This window comes from Pseudopipra pipra, chromosome 16 (genome assembly GCF_036250125.1).
Source record: "Pseudopipra pipra isolate bDixPip1 chromosome 16, bDixPip1.hap1, whole genome shotgun sequence".
Classification (NCBI taxonomy): Eukaryota; Metazoa; Chordata; class Aves; order Passeriformes; family Pipridae; genus Pseudopipra; species Pseudopipra pipra.
This window is the reverse complement of record NC_087564.1, coordinates 11,563,568-11,581,248: the sequence shown is the minus strand read 5'-3', so window position 1 is coordinate 11,581,248 and position 17,681 is coordinate 11,563,568. Positions and strand designations below refer to the sequence as shown.

General features: G+C 50.7%; 1 protein-coding gene across 3 annotated transcripts in view; it reads right to left on the bottom strand.

Moving 5' to 3' along the window:
• The window catches only part of ELFN1 (extracellular leucine rich repeat and fibronectin type III domain containing 1), a 105,419-nt gene that overhangs the window by 85,676 nt on the left and 2,062 nt on the right, over positions 1-17,681 (bottom strand). For 2 of the 3 annotated variants that reach the window (XM_064673154.1, XM_064673152.1), the window contains exon 1: positions 16,385-16,654. The exons of the other annotated variant lie outside the window; for it this stretch is intronic. The gene's annotated coding sequence lies outside the window, so the exon portion shown is untranslated. Of the gene's footprint in view, positions 1-16,384; positions 16,655-17,681 lie in introns of those variants that run through there. 3 annotated transcript variants of the gene reach the window in all.

Below are 17,681 nucleotides of genomic sequence, written 5' to 3'. Positions count from 1 at the left end.
CTGTCCATGTGACCAGGTAACACTCAGCTCGCCTCCCAGAAGCAGCATCTGCTCCCATCACAGGTGCTCCATCAGCACCAGGAGCAGGGCTGTTTCTGCCCTGAATCCTCCAGCTCTTCAGCGGACAAGCAGAGTGGGGAGCCACTGGCTCCAGCAGAGACTCACGTGTCAGAAGGGCACGTGTGCAGGCACAAAGCATCTCTTGCACACCAGCAGCTTTCCCTCTGGCTCAGCACATCAGCACTGGTGGTGAATCACATTTCCTTTGTATTTCACTTGGAGGAACAGGGAGAAAGAGGTATTTCACAGAGGAGAGTCACAAAGAGGCCCACCTTGGAAAATAGGCTATTTTTGGTACTATAATCCCTTTCCTATGGAAAAGAGGGAGGCTCAAGAGACTGATGGAGCTGCTGAAACCCATAGAGGAATCTGGCAGCAGAGCCTGGAGCATAATACAGGTATCAGGGACCAACAACCAGGGCCAAGATTCATGTGTAAAGACTGTACCAGCCTCAGGACTGAAATCTGTGCTTCACCACCCGCCTGCCCACCAATCCTGCTGTAAGCCATGCCAATACGGGATGCTGCAGAGCAAGAAGGTGACAAGGGACACTGTTTGCTTCCACAGATCTTTCCTGAGCATGCAAAGACCTGGCTCTTCATCTAAGTGCTAATTCTCACCCTTTTTCATCCCATTTTCTTGCAGCTTTTCTACAAATCCAGAATACATTTGAGCGATCAGCACAATGTTTAGTGAGAAAATCGTATGCTACATTTCCGCTTGGCATGATTTTGAAATGGTTAAGCTGTTAAGCCCTGAAAGGGAAGTTTTAAGAATACCGTGAATAAAAGAAGCCAAAAACAAAAATAAACCAGCAGCGGCAAAATTAGAGCATGACATAAAGGAACCGTTTGGATGGATCCTTTTTTCCAGAGAAACAGCTCGTGCTGGCTGCTGCTTTCCGATGTCAGGATCTCGGCGGTTGTGTAGCACTGTGACTTTCATTACAACAGCAGAGAAATAAACTGAAAATCAACACTAGCACACAGGAGAAGGAGGAAGTTTTCCTAAGGCAGGATCAAACCCCTTACAAGCTTCTCTAAACCGCTGCCTCTGAGGCCCACTTTGCCCATCTCACTCTGCCCCAGCAAGGGAGATGCTATCAGAGCAGGAAGGGGTTGCTTGAGTCATCCTTGAGTGCTTGTGTAAGGAGAGGCAATGGTCCAGGATGGGGTACTCTGGGAGATACCCTAGAAATGCTTGTATATCCACATTTTCCAGATAAACTCTTCCAAAGAGAAGCAAATCCTGCCCCAGTCTGTGGCACCTTCATGCAACCCAATCCCCATGGTACTGGTCCCTCTAAGGACAGTCAGGTTCTGCCTAGAGCATCCAGAGGACAGAGGGGACTCCCCACCTTCACCCAGTCAACTTGAGTCACACAACACAGTGACAGCTGTGTGGCCCCTCTGTCCCCTGTGTCACTCAGAGGTCCCTCCTGAATTATGCATTACTTTGCTGCTGTGCACACTGACTCTGGTGACTTACTTACACAGCCAGCTACTGGGCTGAAGGACACAGCTCCAATCACAATCATTTTAGACTGATTTTTGTCATAAAATGTGATACAATGCTGGATCAAAAGACCTCCCAGAATCCATATATATGACAATGTCCCACTCCAGCAGTGACATAAAGCATTAAGGTAATGACAGTGCCAGTAGCATTCATACCTGCTACTTTTAGGTCCACCCAAACCAGTGCAGCTGGGAGGAACAAGGGCTCTTTTTTTCCATTTCCAGCCTCCCCTGAGTCGCTGTGAAGTTTTCACTATTCAAAAAGTTCTTGCAAGAGAGCTCTCTCACCTGGGAGGGTCTGGATCAGAGACCAGGTTAGGTCACCAACAAAGGTAATGGGGGGAGAAACCTCGTTCCCCAGCACTTCACATCTGTGCACATCTCTGCAGAGGTCAAGCATGCTCTGGATAGGGCATCTCCTGTCCAGTTCTGTACACTGACCCAGCTTCAGCTGGGCACGATAATGAAAATGAACAAACAGCCAGACATCCCCTGCAACTTCTCCAGCTCAGATCCTCCCCTGCCTTTCTGAAGTGCCTCAGGAGTTTGTGCTGGGTCCACAGTCACAGGATGAAACCTGTGACCCCCACATACCTCTGCTCCCCCAGGGATGCAGAGACCTGAGCAGTCAACCCACCATTTCCATCCCTCCTGGGAGGCATTCTAAGACTCGCCTAGACCAAGTCAACACCAGCCTGTTTCACCACTGGCAAAAGTCCTGCCTCAAGGGAGAAACTGGGCTGCAGAGTTCCAGAAATCCCTTGTGCCAGTATTTCTGAGCCCCACCTTGTGATCTTCTCTTCTGTGTTTCATCCTCCTTCACAGTCTTGAAACTGCAATTCCTCAGGAAAGCTCTCTGTCTCCACAAGCAGAGAATCTCATATGTGAAGTATTAACAAAACCCTGGGATTTCATTTTTATTGAAAAACCAAAGCCCCCTCTGCACACACCCCTTCCCTGATGACAAACAGCATCTCGTAGCTGTCAGTTACCCCTGAACCACAGCACGGGCAGGAACAGGCAGTGAGATGGGGTAGAGCACGTGGTGACCTGCAGAGGACTTGGGCTGAGAAACCAGCACAACAAATAATTACTTCATTGCAAGTCAAGGGGCAGCACTTCCACAAGGAGGAGAATTTTACTCTGCGCTGGTGTTTATATTGCAAATTGCTTCCACAGTGCTGTTTCAAGGAGCCCTTGCTCCTCACTGGCATTCAGACATCCCCAGCCTCCATCAAGGAGACAGGCTTGGCAGCCTCATCCCAGGGCACTACTTTCAGGCAGGGGGGATAATTCCTTTGGATAAGGTGGGTAACAGCACAGTGCTGCTCGTGCTCAGGGATGCACCCAGACACGGACCGCTAGTGTGTGCGAGCTCAGAGTTCCCTTTTTCTATCAACCTTCCTCCATCCTATTTCCAAGTGACATAGTGGGATTCATGGGAGCTGGATCTTTAGCTGTCACGCAGAATAATACCTGAACAAGCACATACCTCCTTCTTCCCTCATCTGAAGTACCTTGTTATCAAGTGCTAAGTGCCTTTAAAGAAATTACTATGCAAGTGTTCCTGCTGCAGCAGCACAAAATAAACGAGCACAGGGCTCATCTGTGGGCTCCACTGTGGGTCAGCAGCATGATGAGGAAAAGGCTTGTTTCAGTTGCTGGTGTTTGGCATTTGCAGCAGCATGCCTAGAGCACAGGACAGCCACAGAAAAAAAGCATCTGAGTTAATTTTCACACCACACACCTTCCTGAATGCCCTACCCATCACAGGCCAGGTGTAAAATCCTCCCACCAGCCCTCTGTGCCACCCCAGCATGGCAGGGCAAGGTGGCACCACCCAGCTCTGTCCCCAAGGTGGGGAAGGCTCCTATGACACTGCACAAGCCACTGTAGCCCAAAGCAACCCTTTGGCTCCTCTCAAACACATCAAGTATTCAGTCCTCAGCTGCAGAGCTGGGAAACACCAGGAGAGCCTGGAAGACAAGCAGTTGTGTTATCAGGCGTTCATCATCAGGAATGAGAGCACACAACTCAACACAAGTGTCCTCCACAGGCTTCAAGGGCACACACACATTGAAATTCCCAGCAGATTCAGGGCTCTTGTTTGCACTTCCATCACAGCCACGGCCAGAAAGCTCTGAAGGCTTTCCAGGCAAACCCAGGAGTTCCACTAAGACTGGCAGCCTTGGTTTTCACCTCTGCAGTGCTTTGTGGATGCTCCCGGGAGAGTGATGGATGGATTTTAGCTATTTATGAATTAGAAGAGTAGTTTACATATTTTAAATGAGAAGATAGAGAAGATTTTGCTCAGAACAAGGGCTTTTTTTTTTCTTCTATTTTTTTTTTCTAAGTTGTTCTCCTAATCATCAGTACTTCTTGCCACGATGAACAACTAGACAATTCAGTCATGTTACCTTGGATGTATCATGGCAGGCAGCTAATCCTGTTGGTCATAAATCACGTCCCTTTCAATCTCCATTATATAAGAAGAGCAAATTTGTTATGATGCATGTGTCATTACACACCAATGCCTTTCCATTATCATATAACTGGATACCCCCAAGGCTCATAATTTGCAGTATAATAGTAATTTTTAAAGAACCATTGGTAATCAATAGCTCTCAGCATCCCTGTCAGGATCATTTGCAAAACAAATAACAACACTGATCTCAACCAACTTTACAGAAGGGATATTTAATCCCCATGAACTGCATTATACAATGGATAAGCGAGGAATCCTACACTATGTATCATGTATTTTCCTTGGATTAAATATCACTTCAATCAATGTTGCTACCAGCTGTACAATGCTGTCTGTGTTTTCACTAAGTAATTCTGAAGTATTGTCTTACAAATTGACATTAGCTACGTGCAGGGCACCAAAACCACACGGCAGCTTTGTGGGGTGTGAGGAAGGGGCAAGGCTGAGGGCAGAGCTGATGTGATGCTCAGAGGGAGCACCCGGCAGCAGGCAAGGCTGGGGGCACAGAAGGCTGCTGGGGACCCCAAAAACAGGGCACTGCTGTGCTGAGGGGTCACAGCAGATGTTTAGCATGACCACGACCATTGCCCACGGCTGGGTGAGCACAGATGGTTCTCAGCCCTGTGCTTGCAGGGGTGATGCTCCTTCCCAGCGTGGGTTTGCTCTGCAGAGCTCTCCAAGGCACAGATCTGCCCTCAATACCAGAATACCCAGCACAGCCTCTACACCAAAATCAAATCTCTGGCAGAAGGAGGTGCTGTTCTCAGTCCCTTGTCACCACAGAGCTGGAGTTTAACCAAGTTACTACCTGTGACTCTACAAAAGCACTAGGTAGTATCATCTAATAAGACATTCAGCCATCTTGCCTAATTAGCTGACAGACCTTCAGGACAACAGAGGCTCGATTTTACTTATTGCTTTTCCTTTAGCATGTACTGACAGTGGCCATGTCCTGTGTCCCGGCCATCCCTGGCCTGGCTGAGGTCAGTCTGTCTCAAGCCCATCCCCATTCCAGGCCCTGACAACCTTTAATGCAGCTTTTACATATAAAAATGGAGACAGAAGCAGCTGACCCAGCAGGACCCTGAGCTACCAGTACAGGGAGAGGCACTCACAGAGACAGCACCAGCCCCAGGGGATGCACCACAGCCCTGAGACAACCCAGGAGATCCAGCCCAGGGCTGCCTAATGAACATCTCCCAAGTCAGATTAAAGCCACCGTGACTGTGCTTCAGCAGCCTCGCCATTCACTGGCCCGAGTTACCTGTTGCAAGGCCAAGAGCTGGCCAGCACCTGCACCTTCCCTTACAGATGGCTTTCCGAGGCATTAAATCCACATTTAAATTTTCTACTCAGTTCTGCCTTTATGGAGCTCTCCAGAAGAGCCGTATCTCACTCCTTGCAGCTGGAGACACCTTTAGCAAAATCTTCAGCTCCCACTGATGTGGAAAAATTCATGCATTTCCCTCCTCGTGTAAGCACGGGCCTGGCATTCACGGCACTTCCCAGAGATAAGCCCCAAATCACTCATCACTAGAAACCCCAGGCTTTGGTAAGGATGGACAGAATTGGGATAAAAAAACCCCACCCTTGGACCCTAACTAAACACTTCAGCTGCTAGAGATTATGGAATCCTATTTAGCAACACCAGAGAGCATTTTCCGCAGAGGAAACCTCATCAACCTGACTATAAGAAGCCAGTAAAATTAAAAATTTCAGGAGGAAGAAGAAACCCAGAATCTTTCTTGGTTTGGTACATTTTTAGAGACAAATGCAGTTTAGAAATGGGATTAAATGTGTTGTCCTGGCGGCCCTTCCTGTTCAACAGCACCTCAGCTGGGCTGCACACTCCTGCGAGCTCCTGGCTGCCCCAAGGAAAATGCCATTAAAGAAAATACAGCTATTTTTAAAGCTAGAAGGACAAATTCTCCTCCCAGTTACACCAGTGACCTCGTGACTCTCCACAAGGTTGGGCAGGCACAGCTCTGATTTGGGGCTATTTTGAGCATCCTCCAGGCACCCAGCAGGCAGAAAGCACCGAGGAGCAGGATGAGGCCCTCATCTCCAGATAGTCAGATCCAACCTGTTAAGACAAGGATAATTTTCACCAACTAAAGGGTAAAATACGAATTCCCTGTTTAAATAAAACACTTTAACCAGCACAGCCGCTTTCCCTCATATGCACCTGGGCCCAAGCAGGGCTGCTGCTTGCTGGTGCTCCTGCTGCCATCCCTGCTCATTTGTCACACATGCACATGTAGTACAAACTCATTCAGGGCTCTTCTGCAGATGAAATATTTAAATGGTTTATACTTTGCTATCCCTTTTAAATAAGATGGAATCACCATAAACAGACTTGGGCTGACTTGCTCTCTCCGCCACTTTTGTTTTAATATTCTCCCTTGCAATTTCATCAGGCTGCATCCAGCATGATCTGAGAGCTTCATGGGTACAATCCATGCTGGTAAATGGATGGAGACCCCTGGGAAAGTTCAGATGTTGTACAGGGATGAAGAAGAACCTTTCAATTTCCTGAGCAAGCATCAGGGCTACAGCATGGCTGAGGGGATACTACATGTGAAAAGGGATGAAGAGCCTGGACTTTCCCATCTGCATTTGCTGGGATGAACATAACCTGCTTTGCCATTTGTGTCACCCTTTTTTGGGAGCTGCTGCTCTTCCCCCGACAGAGCTGCCACATTTTAGCTGGTGGCAACACCCATAAAAGCAAGATCCTGGGCCAGCTCTGGCAGACAAGACATAGCCAACATAATTCTCTGCCAATATGCTGAGACACCACCAAAACCTCCGAGAACATCAGGCTCAGAGGAATTTCTCAGTTCATGTGGTCTGGGGAGGATCCTACCACAACACTCTGGGGCTTTCCCCCTACTGCCATGCCCAGCTCCCAAGTGTCCCAGGAGGCTGCACACATGCACAAACTTCACTAGTGAACTCAATGGAGAATGACTGAATGAAACAATCAGGGATTCTACCTAAATTCAGCCCTGTGTTCTCACGCTGGAGACCAGGGCACCCAGTGCTGCTGGCCCTGGTGCCAGGGGAGAGGGGACACACCCGTGGGCAGGGAGGGAAGATCTCTCCCTTGGACTGCAGAAGCCTTAAGACAGAAAACGCTTACAGCTGTGTACGCATCCATATGCATAAGAGAACAGGCCCTGATCCAGCACACGCTTGCGTCAATCTGCCGTCACCGAGATTTAGGAGAACATTTAAAATTAAACAAAAATTTCCTTGCGCTGCAAAACTAAGGACAAAGAAAGGAAATAAGTCTTGTGGTTAGTGCAGGAGCAGGTGTTGAAGGATCTGGTCCCATCAAGGCTCTGGTACCAACACCCCAGATAACCCTGGGCATGTCACTTCACCTCCAGGTTTACCCACTGAGTGCGTCTGCCAGGTCTCCAGGCATGATCCTGCCGTCAGATATAAGGGCCTCTCAGATGGCCACAGAAAACCTGACCAGCTTTGAAGGTTATTTCCCATCTGGTCCTCGTGGCTGGCTCTTTTCACATAGTTTGCAGAAGGACAGGTTACCTTTAACTCAGCAGCTCCAAGGACCCCACAAGCCCTGGCTTTGAGGAGCTGGTTACAGTCTAAAGCACAGAAGAAAGTCAACATTTGCAAAAACACTTCAGATTTTACCTGCTGAAAATAAAGACAACAGCATTTCAAAATAAATGGGGAGAAAAGCAAGATCAATAAGTGACATACACTTAATTCCCAAGACAGCCTCATTAAAATGAATGTATTACTCTGTTCACCACCACATGTAAGAGCTCCAGTGCAAAAGAGAATGTGTTGGCTATGCAATACGATGCTATTTTATGGCTGTTTTGTTAAGGTATGACTGGAATGAACAAAAAAAATGTAACATGAATTAGTAATGCTTCACTGAGAGAGAGGGGGAAAAGCCACACAGAAAATTTGGGGCTTTTTCTTAAAGCCAATGTGGAATTAGAGAACCTACAATCTAGTTCAAAACTGGAAAGGACTTTAATACAGATGAGGACTTTTCTGCAAATCCGTTACGGAATCATAGAATCATTTACATTGGAAAATACCTCCAAGATCATCAAGTCCGTTCATGAAGCTCAAGATTAACAAATTGACCCACCCAGTAAACAATGAGACAAACATCTCTGATGAGGTCGTGATGTTCACTGTGGTTGTAAAGCATTATGGCTGGACTTTATGTTCTTAAGGGTCTTTTCCAACCTAAATGACTATGTGGTTTCTTATGGAGCTTTAAGAACTGCATCCCACAGATTTATTTCCCCTTTTTTCTTTACACAGGAAGCAGTTACACAAACTCCACAGCCCGATTTCTGCTCCTTTGTGAATTGGGGCAGCTGCTGAAACATGTTGATTTATCAAAGTTTTCCTCTTACTCCTCTATGGTAGATGTTCTCCAGAAACAGCTGTATTATTCCTCAGCCCAGGCTTCAGCGTTGCCCCGGACAAGGTGAAAAGGAGCCAGGTCAGATGGGCAACACCGGAGAGGCTCAGTGGGGTGTCCATACCCACCCAGCCTGTGTGCACCCTGCAGTTCCAGCCCCACCTGCCTGCTCAGGCACAGCTCCATCCCATTCCCACCTCAGTGTCCTGCTCTGCTGCACAGTTTGCAAAGCACAGCCTGTTCTTAGCACAGACCAGGGACCTGCAGCCCCTATGGACAAAGGCTCAAACCCAGACAGCAGATAAGTTCAATGGTGCCATAAAACACAAGAGACAGACTTGAACTCCCAGATTTTAAACACAAGGTGATTTCCAGCAGCTCTCCATTCCCTTGGGCCACACGCCAGACCTTGCAATTCACTACTCAGCACACCTTCCCCAGGAGAAGGTGGCTGAAGTGACATTACTGCAGTGCCTCTCTCCATCCCAATGAGTCAATCAGCTCAGTGACACCAGCAGTCCCATCCCTTGTGCTGCTGACCTTGATGGATGCCCTGTCTGTCACACTCTTGATGTTGTTTGCCCACAGCCTTTGCCCCTGCTGCACCCTGAGCAGGGACAGAACCAGCACAAGGGTTAAGAGGTTTGCTTTCAAGCCATGTCCTTTGGCAGGAGTAAAGCAAAAGCAGGTATTTTTATACCACAAATCAGATGTTTAATACCTTTTTTTAATCAGTGCCCTTTTTAGCATTGCTTTAACAAGTTTACGGGTTTTTTTCCTTCTTTTTTCCCCCACAGTGGAAGCTCAGAAGGGCGAGTGGGAAATGCCCTTTTAGTGCTGCTCCACATATCCCTGCTTTTACTCAAGCAGGGCCAGGGACAAACTTCTCAGCACAGAGATGAAAATAAACTACTTCAACTCCTCAGGTGTCCCAGGCTTTTAACTCGTAACAAGACTGACTAGCTGCCCAGCCTGGAGAGGAAAGGGTTAATTAATGTCACAAGACAAGTCCTTGGGCCACACAATTACCATCTCCTGCTGGAACACCTTAGTGAACCACCAGCATTAATGGAACCAGCACTGAGCTGAAGTCAGGACATTTATCCTCTGACAATACTCTATTGCAACAACTTTATTTTGATGATAAGGGATGATTAATGCTTACAGCCACTGTCACTTCCTTTGATAGATTTTGGGGCTGTGGAGTGACATTTGCTCAATGCACTGTTCCTGAAAAGCTGCACTCATCGTAGCGTGGAGGAGAGAGATGCTCCACACATCCAGCCATTAGTAACCTGACTCTGCCAGCTGCAGGTGGCCAGGAGAGATACTGTGAGGAATGGGGAGATGCTTACGGAAAACCTCGACTGGAAAAAGGCTGTGGGGCGAGAGGAAGGTTTGTTAAACAGCCAAATTGTAAGAAATGACAAGTTTGTCTTTTCCAGCATAAAGAGAAGAGACTATTGGTTACAAACACCACAGCCAAGAGCCACAGCAGACTGTGCTGTTTTGCCACAAACGTGCTGGAAGATCAGATCCTGAGCTGAGACTCTTCAGGGCTGAGCTGCAGCCATATCGAGCTCTCACAACTGCTCTTGAAGTCAAAACACATCCAAAAATCAGATTGATCAATCAGTAATACAAGACACAGACAAACGCCTTAACTGTAGCCTTCACTAAACGCAAAAACAACCACCCAACTTGGAAACCTTAATCTTAACCTCTGCACCTCCGAGTTCTCCCCACCTGTAACAGGAGGAAAAGAATTATTTCCCTCACCCAGCTGCTGCAAGTTTCTCCTAATCAATCAGCTCATTAATTCATGCAAAGCATTAGACAGGCAGCAGATGGATGGCTTTACACAATAGTATTTTCTACAGTGAAATATTTCTACTTAATTCTCTGCCAGCACCTGCCTGCCCACTCCCATCTCACCAGCTCACACAGGGACACTCTCAAGGTCCAGAGCAGCGGGGTCTCCTCTACACCCAAACAGCACCCGGTGCCACATGGGATTCCCTGGCTGGAGACACCCTTTCCACCAGGATTCTTACAGAACTTGATTTTCCTCATATTTAAAAGCTGTCTCAGGAGCGTAATGATTTCAAATTCACTCCCCGCTGCAGTCAATCAATGGAGCGGCGGCGGCTGCCGGTGCCTCGCGAGCAGGCGGTGATGAATGGGGCTTTCGAGGCTGCACCGCTCGCCTCCGAGCGAGAGGAGAGCGTGGGCAGAGGGTGGGGAAGAGAAGCCAAAGCCAGAAACAAAAATTAAAAGGAAGAAACGGGGCGGTGGGTAGAAAAGCCCAAACTGCTCTCTGCAAAGTTGGGACAAGTGTTGATCTGCTCCTGGAAGGCACAGCTGGGAGGGAGCAGCCTTGGCTTGCATTAGTCTCCCTGATCTGTTATCATCCTGTAACTTGAATAAACCAGCTAAAACATCTGTTACAGGTAAGTGCTAACCACAAACCTGGCTTGTGCTGAGGACCAGAGCCCTGGCCACCAGCATCTACCCTGCACTCGGGTCCCTGACCCAGCTCCGCTTTCCAGGAGGAGCCGAAGAACAAACGTCCAGGAGCAGCTTTCAGGAGCACATCTTCCCTCCGGACAAAGCAATAAAGGGCACAGCACCTAAGGTGTTACTATTGCTCAGCATTTCCCATGGGGTGACACGCAGCACCCTGTGCCTCCCCATCCCTGTGAAGCTCCCGGTGCTGGCAGCAGGGAGGAGCAGCCCTGTGTGTTGCTGTCACCCCAGAGGGACAGGGAGCCCCCACCCCTGCAAGTATCATGAGTTTGCACAGAGGGGGGGAAAAAAAAAAATCAAATGCTCAAAAATATCCCCCCTGTTTGGGGGAACCCAAAAGGCCTAATCCTGCCCCAGCGTCTGCTGCTCTACCAAGAACAGATGCTGCTCAGCATTCGAGAGAAGCTGCTTCACATTTGGGCTCTTTTTCTCCCTCTTTCTCCAATTACAGGGTCCAGTCAGGGCTGTGAGCCCTGTCAGCACAAAAACAAACAAAAAATCCTAAAATGGAAAACAGGCATTCCCAGAAAAGCTGCAGGTTGTGGCATGAGCATCACAGCTGAGTGTTACGAGTCTCGTAAAGCAGAGAGGGGAAAGAGTCAAAAAATGAAACCCACCACACCAGCAAAGTAAAAATATGAGGCAGTAAATTAATGATGTTGCTCCAATTTGAGCAAACACTAATTAAGAATAGGTAATTGAATTAATGCATTATTTAGAAATCCCAGCAAATCCTGAGTGGGGCTATAAATACATTATGGGGTTCCTTTGACATCACATCTCTCTCATACCTCACTACCCACAGTTTGTTTTACTGTCACCAGGATCTCCAGATTTATTCACATCCTTGTTACTGACCACTGCTTTGCATTTATTCTGTATATTGATATCCTCTCCCCTCAATTCCACACACCCAAGTGCTCCATATGAGGCGGTGATGGCCATTTGATAAGTCATAAATAAGCATAATGAATTAGCTCAGCTTCTCAACTGCTTCCCCTCCTAATGCCTCATGGCCACATGTCTGGGTCTAATTCATTTAGAGCCTAGAAAAACAACAAACAAATACCTCATTAGAAAATAAATCCATCTCCTAGAGATACATTTTTCAGGTGTCGGTTTGCTCCACATTACACTGGGAAAGTCCCTGCAGGATCTATTCTGGCCCAGAATAGGTTGAGAAACCAGTATCATCACATCATGAAAATAGAGGAAAACAGTATCTCAGGATAAAGGGGTGAAAAAAGTCAGCCCCTCAAAGGTATCACACCTGTGATGTGCCTGTGAAAGGTCCTGAGATAATGCATTTGCAGCTGGGACTATTTAGGAGTGCTATGGGTATTTAGCAAAAGGCTTTATATGCATTATTCTTCCCTCCTTCTGAGCCCTTCACAGCGAGGGTTAGGGTTCTTACTACCATTTCTAGGAAGAGATAAAAACACACCTAAAAGAAAGAAAGAAATCCAGCAAAATTGTTTAAAACCGCTGGAAACACTTGTCAGGAGAGCAGCACGAGAAAGTAATGCAGGCAAATCCAAGTTCACATGCATACATATAGCTCTAGGAAAGGGAAAAAAGGAGCAGCACTAAAGTGCCTTGTACTTAGATATGAGCATACACTGTAGCAAAATCTGCATGCTGTTTATAAAACATATTGGAAGACTTTTCCCTAAAAGATGCCATAGAGAGTATAAAATTTTATTATCTCTGCCTGTCCATTTTACAAAGATATACACAAACAAGTAGCCAAATCTGCCTGCAGTTTAACTCCATTAAATCCAATGAATGAGTTTGGCCCACAAGAAACTCTGCACTTAGTGTAATAAAGCTAAAAGCTGATAGCAGCTGATACAGTAAAACACATACATTTCCATACACTTATTCCTGCAGATTTAAAAATACAAATGAGCTTCAGAGATTGCTCTTGTCCAGCTCAAAAAGAAACACTGAAATAGGAAAGGAGAAAAAACAGATCTTGGAGATTTTCCCACTGGTTCCCTCTAAGCATGAAGGAGAGAAGGGTGGGGGAAGCCAGCAGAGTTGTGGTCATTTGGCTTTCCTGAGAGCCCTGAACGTATACAATGTGTGTGTTTAAACAAATGCCTGATGGTTTGCTCCCCAGGTTGGGCAGGACCCCCCACCCAGCAGGAACAGGGGTCACAGATCTGGGCCCCCACTTCTGCCTCACCAGTCCTCAGGCAGGACAAGGAGCTCAGGCTCCCAGGCAACTATGTGGGATGCTCTGCTCCCTGAGGCAGCTGGCCACAATTCCATTTGCAGAGGGCTCTCTCTTCATGAGCAGCGGTTATCTGGCTTTTGGGTCATCTTGAATCTCACATTGCATAGGGGTCTGTGCCAGGTGGTACAGAGGCTGAGCCCAAATGACAGATTTAAACCCTCCCTGATTGATAGGGTTGGGGTTTTTTGTTTGTTGAGGTGTTTTTTTAAACACACACAGCTTTCTCTCGGGGTAGTGCCATAACCACATCAACTCCCATCTCCACCTCCCCAGCTTCCAACCGTGTCCCTCCAGCTCCCTTACCCAGACTGATACACCCCTTGCAGTGCCACTTCCCCCAGATTCTCCTGTTCCAGCTCCTAAGAGTGGTGCACGGAGGCTCCAGGTCCCCCTCAACTGGAGCTAACTCTCACAGCTCCTTACTTTGGTATTTTTTATTATTTGTTTCTGTTACAGTGGTGTGTCAGGGACCAGATGACCCTTGTGATAGATACACACGCTCATCACTCCAGCAGCCAAACTGTACCACACATATCATTTCACTCTCTTCCTCCTCTTTCTCCACACTGAGCCCCCGTCACTGCTCTGCTGAGGGTTTAGCGGACACAGGATCAAGGCTTAGGGTCTCCAACCCCTTCACCCCAAGGTCCTCACAGCCCTACTGCTTTCACAGCTCTGCCTCCTCCCTCACCTGCAGTTTAGGCCATGCCTGGCTCCACAGCCATCCCACCGAGCCCCACACAGCCCCTCTCCTCTCCATCAGCCTCCTCTGGGCCCAATTTGCTGCTGATCATCATACATCCATCTCCCCATACCCAGACACTCAACCCCAGTGCTGTCCTGCCATCAGGCTCACTCAAACCCTTCCCAAGCCCTGAGTTCATAACACTGAGAAAATCCAGCAACTGTCCCAGATCATGCCAAACACCGCCTGAGGCTGTGCTCCCTGCTCATACCCCCCATACAACCCCTGCAGTAGTTTCCCCTCTCCTCCACCCTTCACCTCACAGCCTTGCTGGTGACTCCACCAGCTGCCCCCCACAGCCCCAGCACAGATCAGAACAGCACAGCCTACCTGCAGGAAGCCCCCAGCCCCACATCCTCTCCTCCTGAAGCTCCTCACTGCCCTGCAGCAGCTCCTTCTCAAGCCCCTCTTCTCCACGTGGCTTCCCAGTGCCCTTTGGTGAGAAACTATGTAATCCCAGGCTTTTGCTACACCTGGAGCTAACACCAATTCACAGCCAAGTGCCTGCAGCTGGGACTCTGCAGGCGATGCTGCGCTGCTGTGGCTTTTCTCAGCATGAAATCCCAGCCCTGGAGCAGCCGGCAGGGAAACTCCACCCGGACCAGCTTGGCTGGGATGTGCCTGGCTGCTGCTTCCCTTGTCCCCCTGGAACGCAGGGCTTCACTGATAAAACCCTCACTTGTCCCCAGCAAGCGCGTGGGGAAACAACTATAGGAAAAAAATGCCCAAGGATGGGGCTGAGACTTGACAAACAGAGGGGAGAGCTCTGGGCTCTCTAGAGCATGGACCTGTCCATGTCTTGTCCCCATAGCGTTTCTCCAACCTCAGTTACATCCACAGTGACTTGTAAACCTCCGAAGCACTGACCACGTCCTTCTGTTTGCATGCATTGTGCACTCCTATATTTAGCATACGATGGGAGAACAAAATAAATAATCCACAGCTCGCAGTAACAAACCTGGCACCTAGAACAAGCCAAAAGCCTGACCTTTCATAGTTAGGCAGCCTGATGAGAGGTTAGATCTTGTGTTTTCTGATCATCAAACAGGAAAGCATTAGCCAGACAGAGAGAACAAGCTCTTATCTAGACCTGATTTCTCTCCCCTCCAGGGGATCCTGTAGGATATTTCAGTTCTCTCTTGCTCGCTGTATGACTCTTCCCTCCCCCAGTTGCTTGAAATCAGCCAAATTCACAATCTAATCTGGCCGGGAGTCAAAGGGGAGAAAAATCAAGTCCTAATGCAGTGACTACTTTGAATGGGGAATTGAAGCCAATCAGAAAGGCATTATTGATCCCTGCTCGGAGCACCTCGGTCAGGGAGGGGAAAGCTGCGGGCAGCCGCAGAGCTGCCCACCGCAGCCAGCCTGGGCTGCCCTGCCAGGCCTGCAGCGTTCCCAGCAGAGTTCCCAGCACCCGCCTGGGCTGGGAGCCGGCTCCGTCCGGGACGAGGAGAGCACCCACCATCCCTGTGCCAGCACTGGCGAGCAGTAGCCCATGGCATGCACTAGCCCCTGCCGTGGACCAGCCCACGTGTGTGTGAGAGCGTGACCCGTGTGCTACCGACAGCGCTGTGTTTGTGTGCAAACACTTCCAGGGTGCATGGCTGTGGTGTGGGCCCGTCTGCGGGAGCCGGGCTGCTCCATCGGACGGGGTGTGTGCATCAAGGGCTACGCGCGTCAGTGTGGGCCAGTTCCGCAGGAGAGCCAAGGGCAGGCAGCAGTGCTGGGGATGTGTGAGTGAACGAGTGTACCTGTGCCCCCCAGAACCCGCCTGCGTGACTCCGGCACAGTCCCCGCGGTAGGCAGGGGCAGGCAATGGGTGGCTCAGCCCGGGCAGAGGTACAGGGGCAGCAGAGGATGGGGAGCAGCCAGGCAGGGCTGAGCTCAGCTCTGGGCATCCCAGGGTGCGATCCCGATGATCCGGCCCGCGTCAGCGCTGGCTACGGGCTCCTCTGCCTTATGTAACCGCGGCAGGGACGGAGCGGCAAAGGGGGACGGAGAGCAAGCGGAGAGGAGCTCCCCACTGAACCCAGCAGAAGCTGGATACCCCCGGCAGAGCAACTCTAGATGCCAGGCCGAGTTGCGTTGCCACTGGACGGGCTGGCCCGGTTCGGGACTGCCCCGGTGCGGGGCAGGTCTGGCCGCCGGTGCCAATCCCCGCCGAAAGCTGCCGCCGGGTTCAGCCAGTGGGGACGCGGGGGTACCGGGAGAGGAAAGGAGTCCTGGGAAGTCTGGGGAATCCCACATTTTGCAAAGAGGCAGGAGGGAAATACGTCCCCTAAAAAAAACCCCAAACCTGCACGGGATCCCGGTAGCTCCTGTCCGTCTTGGGCTGTGCCCCCCAACCTGCCATCCCGGGCACTGCGGGGCCGTGCAGCACCGGCACCCCCTTACCTGCCGGCGTCACGTCTGCTGCTGCCTGCCCTGCTCCGGCTCTTCTTCCTCCTCCTCTCCTCCTTCCTCCTCCTCCTCCTCTCTCCCTCTCCCTGCTGCTTGGGGCTCTTTATGGAGATTCATTCATTCATGCCTTCCCATCGGTCCCTCAGCCTTTCCCTGCCTCCCGGAGGCAGAGCGTGTGACGCCTCGCCCCTTTCCAGCCACTTTCTGCTGTCACAGAGCGGCGCTGCCCCAGCCCAGAGGGGCGGCCGGGCTGGGACACGCGTGGGCAGCGCCGGGCCGGGGGAGCGTCCCCCAGCGCGGGGCGAGGGGGTTGGGCGGGCGTGGGCACCGCACCGACCCGCCCCAGGGGGTACAGACCGTCTCCAGCGCCCATCATCGGGGCGTCGGGTCGCCTCCTTTCCTCTCTGCCCTCCATTCTCCTCAGCCCCACTCCGGGCGCTGCCCAACGCCGCTGGCTCCCACCGAGCAGCGGCTGCTGCGGAGAGGGCGCGGGTGGGCTCGCACCCCCGGCCGGTCCCCGAGCAACCCTCGCCCCTCCTTTCTCTCTCTCTGCTCGCCCGCTCTATCCCATCCCAGCCCGTCCTTCCTCTCCCCCTCCCCTGCCTCCGCACCCGCGCCAGGACCGCATCCCGCTCGGCCGAGCGCTGCCCCATCCACGCCGCTGACAGAAGCGCTGACTCAAGCTCGGAGCGGAGCGGCGGAGCCCGACGTGGGGGACCAAGGCTCCGCAGCCACCAGGCATCGTTCCCCTGGCCGGTCCCATGTCCCCCCCTCCCGCCCCGCCCCGGGGAGGCTGCCCCCATGCCGGTGGCCACTCGCTCCTCCAGGTCACTGGTTAAACTTCACCCCTGCTCCAGCCTTCTCCAGGACGGGGGACCCTCCCTGCCCAGTGCTGCACTTCGGCCAGCTGAGGACGCGCTCACGACCCCCACCGACAGCACTCCGCTGCCCACTGCCCCCCGCTGCAGGGGCAAACCCAGGAGGTCGGGGGGGGGCTTGTGAGCCCTTCAAGGTGCCAGGCAGCACAGCGGGAGGTGCTGAGGAGGGTGTTTTAGGTGCTAAACTCATGCGGATTGCCTCATATCTGCACAAGCACGAAGTTATTCTTTCCAGCTAGACAAGGCGGAAAAATCCGCTTTTTCCCTTTAAAGACACCGTCGGAAATATGAAGAGCAGCTCCCGAGTTTGGGTGCTGCCAGAGCCTTCGGAGCAACAAACCCTTAACTTAGGGTGAAACCCTTTAAAAACCCTTCCTGGAGCGCCCCGCCCGCTCCCGCTGAGCCGCGCCGTT